Source organism: Sorex fumeus, unplaced genomic scaffold, assembly GCF_029834395.1.
Source record: "Sorex fumeus unplaced genomic scaffold, SorFum_2.1 ptg000017l, whole genome shotgun sequence".
Classification (NCBI taxonomy): domain Eukaryota; kingdom Metazoa; phylum Chordata; class Mammalia; order Eulipotyphla; family Soricidae; genus Sorex; species Sorex fumeus.
In genome coordinates, this window is record NW_026606074.1 from 651,437 (window position 1) to 664,683 (window position 13,247).

A 13,247-nucleotide genomic window follows, 5' to 3' on the forward strand; every position below is an offset into this window, starting at 1 on the left:
TTCAGGGGCGGCAAGCCAGTGTTGCTGTGAGATCTGTGGGGCAGCGGGACCTGGTCAAAGGGCCCCTCTGTCAGCACAGTATCAAGAGCACCCAGAGTGGAAGCTGCCCTTGCTCTGCGGGTACGGGGGCTTCTTAGCACAGGCAGCCAGGAAGGTCCTTCCCCTCCCCACGCCCCCAGGACAGATCCAGACTCTGGGGCAGCACACAGCAGGGCGGTCAGCAACCAGCTCCCAAGGCCGGAGGCCAGCAGCTGTTTCCTGGTGGCAGGAATCAGCCTTTGACCTACTGGCTAAAAGACTGGAAGAACTGAGGGCTGGGGGCCAGTCTGAAGTCAGAAGAGTCTGTCTGTCCTAATGCGGCCTGGAAGAAGGAAACTACCTGTCTGAGCTGTGTCTCAAGCTAGCTCTGAGTGAAGGCCCCACCCCTGTCCCCCTGGGGACCCTCTGGAAGTCACTCACTCTCCTGGAGCCTGGCCTCACACAGACTGAGGTTGTGGGAGGGTTCAGCAGGCTTAATGGGGAGTTCTGTGACTCCGCACCTGGCTGACTGCCCCAGGACTGGGGCATTTTGAGAGGGGTCCTCAAAGCTTCTCCAACACGTTCTGTATTGTCTAGAGTTCAGTTCTTCCCCTGGAGCTCCCAAAACTAATAAAAAAAAAAAAGCAATCAACTGTCCCTGGTGCCAGACATGGGCTGAATGCGCCAGTCAATTACACAGAACCCTCAAGCTCCTTATAATGAAGGTCCCACTCTCCCAGGGTTCTGTTAGAACCCTGCAGCCCTGCTTACCATTCCTCTGCTCCCTGTAGAAAAATAGCACCTGCTACTCCTGTGAGCTACCACCTCCCCGACCCTGTGTGGTCCTATCCGCACCCTCCAGATAACCATGACGAGATACCTCATCCCCGGTATCAGAGCCCTCAACATGCCATGAGCACTCTCAGAGGTGACTATAGGGACACATATCCTTTGATTAGAGATCGCCCCAAAAGCCTCCATCTTCCGCCCGGAGAGCCCGACAAGCTACTGAGGGTATCCAGCCCGCATGGCAGAGCCTGGCAAGCCACCTGTGACACTGAGTTGGGAAGAACGAGAGGGCTCGTATTAAGCAGATGGCGCACAAGTCAACGGGCGGGAAAGCGCCCCGCAAACAGCTGGCCACCAAGGTGACCTGCAAGAGCACACCAGCCACGGGTGGCATGAAGAAGCCGCACCACTACTGGCCCGACACTGTGGCGCTATGCGAGATCCGCCAGCTGCCATTGTTCCAACAGCTGGTGCATAAGATCGCACAGACTTCAAGACCAACTTGCGCTCCCAGAGCTTGGCCGTCATGGCACTGCACTGGTAGGACTCTTCAAGGACACCAACCTCTGTGTATTCCCCACCAAGCGCATCACCATTATGCCCAAGGACATCCAGCTGGCGTGCCACATCCTCAGAGAGCATAAAGTTTACAATGCTAAAATCTCAGGGTTGGGACAAATGGAGACGCTACTGGTGCCCACTCGGGTAATCAATGATTAATGGGATGATAGTGACAGTGACAGTGACCCTTTGCAGAAGAGCCACAGGGATGACGGGTGAAGAAACCGTGGCATGGAGGGCAGGAAACAGACACTGGGAAGAGGAGGCCTGGATCTTCCTCTGTACTGGGGGAGGGGCAGCTCCCATCAGTGGTTCCATGCTCGACAACAGGCAGCCAATTCGGCCGACAGTGCTGCATTGTGACTCGAGCCCAGCACTACTGCGGGCTACCCTGGCAGTGCTGACGGGCATTCGATGGCAATGTCAGTGAGAAGGATTGTGAACCTGAGCCAGCTGTGACAGCTCACTCTGGTTGTGGTTAGTACCCTGTGCCCACGGTGAAGGCTGGACCTTCCAAGCAGGTAAAGATTCAAAACTGCCTACCCCAGTCCATGACAGCTGTGGCCTACAGCTCCTACTATGGTTTCAGGAGCAGAGCTTAGCACAAATCTCCATCCCTCCTTCTGGGTTTCTGCCGCAGCAGCCTTCAGTAATATCTGGGATCATTCTGAGGAGGGAAGTGGATCACAAGACCCAGCACCAAACCTGGCCTTTGCGTTGCCTCGGAGGCAGTGGGGCGAGTTCAGTGCACTGTTTCTCTGGTGTGCAGGGTATCTGAATTCTTACCGGTTATTCCCTAGGGTAGCAGCATATAAGCAGAACTGTTTGCTTGAGGCTGGAGGCATGTGGGCGTGTGGTACAACAACTAGTCCCATCTATGAGAGAGAACCAGGATGGACAACATGAAGCTCCCTGTTGTTCTCAGCATGTGTGGATTCATGCCCCTGGCATGCCTTGTCACCGGGAGTGGGGTACTCCTTTCCTAGGAAGAGATTCAATGCCATCCCTACTTCCTAAAATCTTTTCTTACAGGGACCTTCAATCTTCCAGGAATGAAATTCCCCAGCTTCAACCCCTAGCAAATAAGTGCTATTTGGCCAGTTTGACCAAGATGAACAGAAAAAGTCAGATTACTCAATTCAGGAATTAGAATAAAGTCTTCACTACCAATTCTAATAAAATACAAAAGATTCAAAAAATAACCTAGATAGAATAACCTAGATGAACTGGGTGAGTTCTTAAAATCAACTCAAGAAAAACCAGAAAATTTTCAGAGACCTATAACATATACAGACACTGAGAACTATTAAACCATGGTGTGGAAGGGACCTTGGGGACACTGGTGAAGAAGGGGGACACCAGGGGTGAGACTGGTGTTGGAATGTTGCATGGCTGAAACAACTATTAACAATTTTGACTTACAAAGTTGTTAATAATAGTTGTCTTAATAAATAGGTGTCTTACCTCAAAAGAAATAGTGACCAAAATACAAAGACAGTCCACAGACTGGGAAAGGATATTTGCCAAATACACATCCAACAAGGAGTTGATATCAAGGATATACAAAGTACTGGTTGAACTCCACAAGAAGAAAACATCCAACCCCATCAAAAAATGGGGCGACGAAATGAACAGAAACTTCCTCAAAGAAAAATACGAATGGCTAAAAGGCACATGAGAAAATGCTCTACATCATTAATCATCAGGGAGATGCAGAGCAAAACAACAATGAGATATCATTTCACACCACAGAGACTGGCCCACATCCAAAAGAACAAAAGCAACCAGTGCTGGTGCAGATGTGGCGAGAAAGAGACCCTCCTTCATTGCTGGTGGGAATGCCGACTGGTTCAGCCCTTTTGGAAAACAGTATGGACGATTCTCAAAAAATTAGAAATTGAGCTCACATTTGACCCAGCAATACCACTCCTGGGAATATACCCCGGAGAGGCAAAAAAGTACAGTTGAAGTGATATCTGCACTTGTTTGCACTGTTTACAATAGCTAGAATCTGAAAAAAAACCTGAGTGCCTGAGAACAGATGACTGGTTAAAGAAACTTTGGTACATCTACACAATGTAGCTGTTAGAAAGGATGAAGTCATGAAATTTACATACAAGTGGTATTACATGGAAGGTATCATGCTAAGTGAAATGAGTCAGAAAGATTTTCAGAGACCTATAACATATACAGACACTGAGAACTATTAAACCATGGTGTGGAAGGGACCTTGGGGACACTGGTGAAGAAAGGGGACACCAGGGGTGAGACTGGTGTTGGAATGTTGCATGGCTCAGAAAGATAGGGACCGACATAGAAAGATTGCATTCATCTGGAGAACATAAAGTAACAAAATAGGAGATTAACACCCAAGAATAGCTGATATAAGTACCAGGAGGTTTACTCCATGGCTTGGAGGACAGCCACACATGCTAGGGGTAAAGGCAGCTCAGAGAGAGAAGGGAGCACCAAATAAAGGGTGTTGGGAAGATCCTCCCAGGATAGGCGATGCATGCTGAAAGTAGACTATAGACCGAACAGGATTGCCACTCAATTCCTCTTCTGCAAACCACAGCACCCAAAAAGGAGAGAGAGAACAAAAGGGAATGCCCTGCCACAGAGGCAGGGTGGGATGGGGGAATGGGGGGTGGGAGGGATACTGGGATTAGTGGTGGTGGAGAATGGGCACTGGTGGAGGAATGGGTACTTGGTCATTGTATAACTGAAACGCAAGCACAAAAATTTGTAAGTCTACAACTGTACCTCATGATGATTCACTAATAAAAATTTAAAAAATAAATAGGTGTCTCAATAAAAATTAAAATAAAAAAGTAAAATGGGAAAAAATAGTAAGTAAAAGAACACAACTTTTAAAAAATAAAATAAATTCAGCAACACAGCAAAAGGATTATAGACCATGACTAAGTAGAATTGTCCCAGAAACACAAGACTAGGTAAACATTCCAAAATTAATTTGTGTCATACATTAATAAAGTGAAGTCAAAAACACATAACTACTGCACAGATGCATAAAAAGCACTGGATAAAATACAACCCCCTTTCATGATTAAAATAAACAAAAAATACCTCAACTAAGTGGCATATAAGAAAACTTCCTCAAACTAATAAAAAAATGACATCTAGCAAAAACCTACATCCCACATCAGTGTTAAAGATGAAAGGTTGAGCGCTTTCAGCATAGAATCACTGAAAGGTCAATGATATCTGCTCTCCCTTGCATTAAAAAGTAGGTGAGACATTGCCTCTTTTGCAAACCACAACATCCAATAGGAGAGAGAGAACAAAAGGGAATGCCCTGCCACAGATGCAGGGTGGGATGGGGGGATAGGGGGTGGGAGGGATACTGGGATCCGTGGTGGTGGGAAATGGGCACTGGTGGAGGGATGGGTATTTGATCATTGTATAACTGAAACACAAGCACAAAAAAATTGTAAGTCTACAACTGTACCTCATGGTGTCTCACTAATAAAAAAAATTTAAAAAGTAGGTGAGAAAAAAATTAAATTAAATTATCCATGCAAGGGGCTGGAGCAATAGCACAGTGGGTAGGGCATTTGCCTTGCACGCAGCCAACCGGGCTTCGAATCCCAGCATCCCATAGGGTCCCCTGAGCACCGCCAGGAGTAATTCCTGAGTGCAGAGCCAGAAGTAACTCCTGAGCATCGCCGGGTGTGACCCAAAAAGAAAAATAAATAAATAAATAAATGAGTAAATGAATAAATAAATAAATAAATAAAATATCCATGCAAGGGGGCGAGCCAAGTTCCTGCCCTGCTGTAGCCCCAGCAGCTGCTCTCACACCAACAGCTGCCACCGTGCCTACAGGCAGACTCCACCGCACCACGACTGAGCTCCAAGGAGATGCCAAACTGCTGATACTTTCAGGTACACCACGGAATTTTTTGCCCAAACACTCCTGGCCTACTCAGAGTCAGTGTGGGTGACCCCCCAACCTTCTGGAAGTGCCAACAGCCACACACATGTTCCAATGTCACCGCCATGTAAATGTACTGCCCGGTTAAATATTCTGGAGTTTCTGGAGAGTGTGTATCAGTGGCCACACAGAATCTCCAAATTACAATATTCACATCCCAGTAGGGGCACACCAGATTGGATGGGAATGTAACACAGAAGCCAGCTAAGCTTGGCTAACAGAAACATTAAAACAGAAGGCTAAACTAGAAAGAACAACTTAGTAAACCCTCAGACAAAAACTAAATGTCCCTGTGGTGAGAGATAACAATTTTCACAAATTTTCTTTTACTGAAGTATTTTTTTTAACCATTCCATTCACCATTTAGTTGTAACAAGCAACATAAAATAGATAATGTTGGGCCTGCTATGGGCAGGCTTGAGGGGGGGTTAGGAAAATGGAGACAATGGTGGAGAGAAGGTCACAGTGGCAGTGGGATTGGGGCTGGAAAACTGAAATCCTGCAACAAATGTATCAAGAATCACTTTGTAAATCACAAAGTTTAAAGAGGGAGAAAAGGGGCTGGAGCAATAGCACAGCGGGAGGGCATTTGCCTTGCATGCACCCACCGGGGTTCGAATCTCAGCATCCCGTATGGTCCTCCGAGCACCTCCCGGAGTAATTCCGGAGTGCAGAGCCAGGAGTAAACCCTGTGCATCGCCGGGTGTGACCCAAAAATGCAAAATAAATAAATAAATAAATAAGCGAGGGGGGCAAAAAAAAGTCCATGTAGACAGAAAGTAAAATGACCCATTTACTGGGGCTGGAGAGACAGCATAGCGGGTAGGGCGTTTGCCTTGCACGCGGCCGACCCAGGTTCAATTCCCAGCATCCCATATGGTCCCCTGAGCACCGCCAATAGTAACTCCTGAGTGCAGAGCTAGGAGTAACACCTGTGCATTGCCGGGTGTCAACCCCCCCAAAAAAAAAGCAAAAAATGATCACACTTACTAATTCTATGGTCATTGTTTTTAGAAAAACAAACTAAAGGAATTCACAAAATAAATGTTATAATTAACATTAGCTGAAGAGCATAAAAAAATTAAAGTACAGAAATTACTTGTATTTCTGTACAATAGGGACAAATAATCTGAAGTGAAATTAGGAACGTAATTCTGTAAATGTATCAATAATCAATGCAATGCTTAGGAATAAACTAGCAAGAGACATGCAAGATTTATTTTTAAAAAATATAGAAAGAAATTAAGTACCTTAGGGGGTATGTGCCACCAGCAGGTCAATCTGTACCTGTGAGGCGAGTGCATCAGCAGCCTGATGGCACCTCCAGACTTCCAGATACCCCAAAATTGCTGCTGTGCCTTTGGCCAGACCCAAAAAACTTGGGGCAAAGTTTACCAAGAAAGTAAACGGCCAAAAGTTAGGTATGTGGGAGACACACCCACAAACTACCTCCGGCTCAGCTACATAACTGGAGGCATGGCCTCTCTGGTTCCTGATTGGACTGCTTAATGGCCATGATCCCAGAGACTCAGAAACAAATCTCGAAACCCAATGGCTTTTGGCAGAAATGTGTCCGGTCCCTGCAGTCAGTTACTGGCGCTGGGCCACCCCAGGTGGGAATAAGTTTCGTGCCTTGACCTGTTCCCCCTGGTGGCTCGGTGGCCGTCATCCTCAAGAGGCCACTGGACAGTCAGGTTTGGGCCCGCAGTGACGAGACACATGGGGCCTCAAGTGATGGGGGTGAAGCCAGCCCTTTCCTCCCCGTCCCAACGAGACCCTGAGTCACCACCCATGAATGGCCTCTCTGGCTCCTGATCAAACTGCTTAACGGCCATGATCCCAGAGACTCAGGAACAAATCTCGGAACCCAGCAGGTTTTGGCAGAAATCCCTCCAGATTTAATTGTTAAAATTTCAGAATTTCAAAATCATGCAGCCACTACTGCAGTCGCGCGACATCATACGTTATTCATAACCAGCAATAGAAAACAAATTGTCTACTGTTGCCTTTTCGGCAGCTCTGAGTGTTGGGGTAAAATCCCAAATAATAATGGTGGGGCTGGTGTCAAAATATTGAATGTAATCAAAGTAGAGAGAGAGAGTAATGTGGAAATCATCTGCCCCACAGGTAGGGGGAGGGTGTGGGATGGGGGTATACTGGGGTTTTTGGTGGTGGAGAATGGGCACTGGTGAAGGTACGGGTGTTTCATTGTATGGCTGAGACTTAAACCCGAAAGCTATGTGACTGCTCTCACGGTGATTCAATAAATAAAATTATAAAAAATGAAAAAAAAAAGAAATTAAGTACCTTAATAAGATGATCAGGATCTAAATAAATAAAAGTCCTTCATGAATAAGACTTAATCTTGTTAAGACTACTATTAGTGTCCTAAGCCTGGCCTAGAAGTTTTAGCTCCCCAGGGTGGGATGCTCCCATCAGGAAAAAGCAATAATCCCCCTGAAGTGGACCGTCACACTGCCACCTAGGTGACTTTGTCTCTGAGTTGTGATTTTGAGTCAAGGAGCCAAAAAAGCAACTTCCTATGCTGTCCGAGAAGATCGATCCTGTCCCTAGCATGCTCTACACAGCAGAGGCCAAAGAGTGTCCGACATGAGGTCCCCTGAATGTGTCTCTCAGGGCTACCATCCATGCCCATGATTAAGAAACGAAATGAAATGAAACGAAATGAAATGAAATTATATCAACTGTGACCAAGTGACCACTTATAGACTATGACTATAGTTACTTAGAAGTCTTTCCTATTTTGCTGTAAAGGGATATGTGCATTATATGTGTGTGTCAGAACAATGCACATCCCCCAAGGACTTTGCCACCTCGACTGGAAACACATAAACACAATTGTGCATGTGTTCAAATTTTCATGACTGCATATCTTTGTGTGTTAATACCTTAATAAATTAAGTTTTGACATCAAGATGACAGTTCTATAAACAGTAAGTGACCTAAGAGAATTAAATGGGTTATGGAGAAAGCTGAAAACTTCACTATCCATGAGATTTCCAGCAGGAACCAATGTATTTAGGTGTGTCAATGGGAGGAAATGCTGCCCACAGGAGTACTGAGAAAAAAACTACTGAGAAGCGGGACCAGATCAGCAGTACAACGGGTACACAGCCTTGCACACAGCCAACACAAATTCAATTCCCGGCACCCTATTCGTTCCCATGAGCCCACCAAGAGTTATCACTGAGCAGAGCAGGAGTAAGCCCTGAGTACTGCTGGGTATGACCCCAACACAAACAAAACTGAGAAGCATTTCATCCCTAAGTCTACTGCCCACTCCAAACCTATGCAATAAAAAACCTAGTGCAGGAATCTGGAGGTTTCTGTTTGCTGCTTAGTTTTGGGTTTTGGACCACACCAGGTAGTGTTCAGGAGTGATCCTGGTGGGGCTGGGACACCATGTGGAGTGCCAGGGGTTGGACCTGGGTCAGCCATATGCAAGGCAACTGCCCTACCCTTTGTACTATCCACCGACCCCTGGAGTGTTGTTTTCAGAGTGAAAAGATAATCCAAAATGGCAGAATTTAGGAAGCGGGATGCCAACACTGGAAGACTGGGAGATGGTTTGCACAATTCATGAAGCACAGTCACACTCTGAGCTTCCAGTACCCTGTATTAACTCCACCAGGAGCAGCAGCAGCATTCAGGAAAGCATTTCAGATCCTCCAGAGAAGCTGGCGAGCCTGAGGGGTGTCCAGATCAGCAGCTTCCCGTGACTCACCCTGCTCTCTCACTGGGAAGCTCAAAGTAAACAACCATTTCCACACCCTAAAGTTCCCAATCACTTTTTATCCCAACAGTTCTAATTTCAAATAGAGGACAAAGAGACATCAGACGTCTAAGAAAGCCTCTGACGTGAGAAATAAGCACCATATCGATCAAGTTGAAAGCAGTGATTTGGAGGAAACAAACAGTGCAAAGAAAAAAGCTGAAAATCTAAGAGGACATTTAGTTCCTCAAAATTTGGACAAGAATGGCTAACACATTCCATTTAAATCCTCCCATTAATCATCTACTAGAAGGTTCTGAGAGTGAACAAAAAGAAGGCAAGTAGTTAGGAAACTGAGGCCTCAAAAAATGAACCTCTAAATGAACCTGGTACATTTCTTCCCCCTCTGGTGATCAACTCAAAGTTAGGAAACGCTGCCACCTCAAAACACACACTAGAAACATACATACACATACCATCCCTCCCACACACACCCTGGAAAAATTCACACACCAGTTTACCAGCTTACACACACACACACACACACACACACACACACACATACACACAAATACAGACACACCCTGGGAACATAGACACACCAGTTCCTCACACACACACCCGCCCCCCCCCCCCACACACACACACCCTGGAAAAATCCACACAGCTACAGCTTACACAAACACACACAAACATACACACACACACTGGGAACATAAAGACACACCATCTCCTCACACACATACACACCCTAGAAATACACCCCCAGGGAACACACAAACAACACACACACACACACACCAGCTCTTCCCACACATACCTCAGAAATGTTCACACACCCTCAGCGAACCCCCCCTCCCACACACACACATATACCCTAGAAACACATGCACACACACCCTGGAAAAATACACACACACCAGCCCCACCCCCCTTCACACATCCTGGGAATATACACACACATACCAGCCTCCTCTCAAACACCCTCAAAAATTTACACATCAGTTTATACACACACATATACACATATACCCTAGAAACACAGACATACACATATACTCTGGAAACAAACACACATTTGGAAATACACACACACACACCCTAGAAACACACAGATGAAAACATCCTCAAACACCAGCCCACAGAAAAGCTAAAGACTAGAAATCACTTGCTTTGTGTGAGGCCCTGGGTTAGACACCCAGCACTAAAAAAAAACAAAAAGTGCCCGTAAAGGCCAGGGAGTGACTCACAGGAATAGCACAGGTGCTTCCACCAGATGGTCCCAAGAGTACCACTGAAAGTGACTCCCAAGCACAGAGCCAGAAGTAGCCCCTGAGCACAACCAGGTGTGGTCCAAGAACAAATGAGGCCACAAACAGAACCAGAAAAGCAGCACGGTGCCACAGAATCCTCACAAGCTCTTCTGTTCTCCAGGCAGATCTGAGAGAAACCAGTGTTTGCCCCAACAGTGGCTACAGAAACCAAGTTCATCTGTGGGATGTCTGCCACCGCATCTCCTCCTGCAGTGCAGTGAATCTCAGCATCACTCACATTTGGGGCTGAAAAGTCTCAGTTCTGACAGGGCACCCTATGCCTTGTAGTGTGTTTAGCAGCAACCCAGGTAAACCCTGGGTGCCAAGAGCACACCCCCAGCATTTTGCGGAGTAGAAGTACATTGGTGCCAGGGATCAAACCAGGGTTGGCCACATACAAGGTAAGTGATTAACCCCTGTACTATCTCGCCAGTCCCTGAACCCTCAATTTTGATCATCAAAATTGAATACAGAGGTCAGAGATGTAGTTCAAATGATAGAGCATGCAGGTTTAATTCCAGGTACCGTATTGGGCCCCTACAAAAATTTTTGAAAAACTTTTGAAGTTGTTGTAGGGGCCCACCCAGCAGTGCTTGTGGTATCATTCAATATGCCAAACGCAGTAACAAGTCTCACGATGGAGACGTTACTGGGCCCGCTCGAACAAATCGATGAACAACGGGAGGACCGTGACCTGTATGTGGGGCTGTAGCAATAGTACAGCGGATAGGGTGCTTCCTTTGCATGTCCCTACCTGGGTTTGATCCCTGGCACCACGTATGGTCCTGTATCCAACCAGAAGTGAACATAGAGCCTTGAGAATCCCTCAGGTGTGGCCCCAAACCAAAAGCAGAAGTATCCTCATATTAGCAAACAGGCTCTGGGAACGTCATCTCTGGATGAAAACAATGCTACCAGATTTATACCCAACACCCCCAGGAAGGGCAGGCATCCCAGTCAGAAAAGCCTAAGAGCCTCTCCTCTCCCCGACAGGAGTCCATGCTGAGAAACCGGCCAGCAAGTCTACCAGAACAGCCCTGCCGAGACTTCTACCCGAATCTCTACCTGCTAAAGCAGATTTTAGTGGAAACCAGAGTCTCATAAAGCTATACTCAAAACATATGAGGCATGGTTCGAAATTACTCCTCACACTTAAGTACTGGAAAACTTAATTCCAGTAATAAAAGACAGTCAATAGAGAGCAAGATGACACATTGTTTGAATTAGTGGACAAGGATTCAAAATCGGCCATCATAAAAATTCTGTATTCACCATTCATGAACATATTTGAAATATATTAAGGTCCAAATAACACTGAAGGAAGATAAAATATTGAGGAAACCATGGAATACTGTCCAGAGATAAAAGGGACAAAGATTTCCCAGTACCTCTACCCAAATATGTCCACAGCCTCTTCTTCAACCAACCCCTCTCATGTTTAATTTTGCTGTGAACACAATACTGATACAAAATATTCTTAAATATGCAAAACACCTAGAACAGCAGTTGAAAAACTATTCCCATAGTTCTCACAAATATTAGCTTTTGCTTAGAGAAAACAAGAGAAATGTTTTGAAGTCAAGGTTCGATGAAATTAGGTGTCTGTAAATAAAATTCTCCTGGAACACTTGTGTAAATACAATCACAAGCACAGTATTCTCCCAAGCTCCTTTATTTTCCTCCTGTTCCATTAATTGGCTTTGTTCAAATATGGCCTATTAGTAAACAGGATCAAGAAATGGCATGACCAGAGGAGAAGTTAAGAAGCAGCCTTTCCGTGGAGAGTAAGAATAATTGTGTACAAAGTAGAAAACTATCCAATTATGTGACAACCTTTGTGTAATAAAAATTGTTTAAAGTTAAAAAAAAAAAGAAATGGCATGGATGGGGTAGGCTTGAGTAGTGGTTGGGAAAATAGGAAATAATGAAGGTGGGAAGGTGCAATGGTGGTGGGATTGGTTCGAAATACTGAATGTAACAAATCACTGTGAACAATTTAAAAAATCTGCATTCTTAAAAAAAAGAAGAAGAAATGGCATGAGAAGTGGAGGCAGTATTAGCCTAGTGGGGAGGGTTTTGCCTTGCACACAGCCTACAGGTTCGATCCCTGACATCTCATATGGTCCCAGAGCACCACCAGGAGTGATCCCTGAGCACAGAGCCAGGAGTAAGACCTGCACATCACTGGGTGTGCCTCCCCCCAAAAAATAAAAATAGAAAAGAAAAAAGAAACAAATGGCCTGAAAAACGCCACGACTGAGACTTTCTGAAGGTCGTGTGCGCAAGAGGAGAGAACATGGAGCCCAGGCAGGGGGCATGGGTGCTGGGAGAGCTGGGGACAGGGCCGGGGTCACGGCCGGGGAAAGGCCAGGGTCAGGGCTGGGGACCGGGCTGCGGCTGGGGGCCCAGGGCGGAGCTGGCCGGGGGAAGGGCCCAACCGCGGGTGGACGCCTCCCCAGGGGTGCCGAAAGTTAACTGCATGCCCGCCCCTCCGTCCGTGTGTCCATCCACCCGCCCACCCTCCGTCCGCCCGTCCGTCCGCCTGCCCACCTTCTGTCCACCCGTCCATCCGCCCGTCCTTGTCCATCTGTCCGTCCCTCCGTCCGTCCCTGCGTCCCTCCGTCAGCCCCTCTGTCCGTCCGCCCGTCCCTCTGTCCACCCCTCTGTCCGTCCGCCCGTCCCTCTGTCCGCCTTTCTGTCCGTCTGCCTGGTCCTCCGTCTGCCCCTCCGTCTGTGCCGTCACGCGCGCACCCGCTGACCATTGGCCGCGCGGCCACGCCCCAGGCCCCGCGCCCGCGCCCGTCCAGTTCCCGCACGCAGCGCGCTGCCTGTGCCGGGTGCGTGTCCCGTGCTGGGCAGTGGCGAATGACCCTTCGCC

At 46.9% G+C, this 13,247-nt stretch overlaps 1 pseudogene; it reads left to right on the top strand.

Moving 5' to 3' along the window:
* Positions 1-886: 886 nt before the first annotated feature.
* Positions 887-2,183, top strand: LOC130021558 (histone H3.1t-like; annotated as a pseudogene).
* Positions 2,184-13,247: the final 11,064 nt, after the last annotated feature.